The following is a 222-nucleotide window of genomic DNA, read 5'->3' on the forward strand; positions in this document are numbered from 1 at the left end:
TGAGTGGGTGTTTTTAACAGGAACACTGAGGTTTAGAGCGTCCCACGTAAGGAAAACTCGTTGTTGTTGTTCTTTGGGCAGAGCGCTCTCTGCCCCGTGTGGCCTCTTGGTGCTTTAACGCTTCACAGCCCGCGGGGGTGCGGCTGGGAGGGTCCTCTGGGGATCACCTCATCCCACCCCCCTGCTCCAGCAGCTCACCCCCAGGCGGGTGCCCACGGTCAC

The sequence above is a fragment of the Merops nubicus genome, unplaced genomic scaffold (genome assembly GCF_000691845.1).
Source record: "Merops nubicus isolate BGI_N331 unplaced genomic scaffold, ASM69184v1 scaffold26078, whole genome shotgun sequence".
NCBI classification, from domain to species: Eukaryota; Metazoa; Chordata; class Aves; order Coraciiformes; family Meropidae; genus Merops; species Merops nubicus.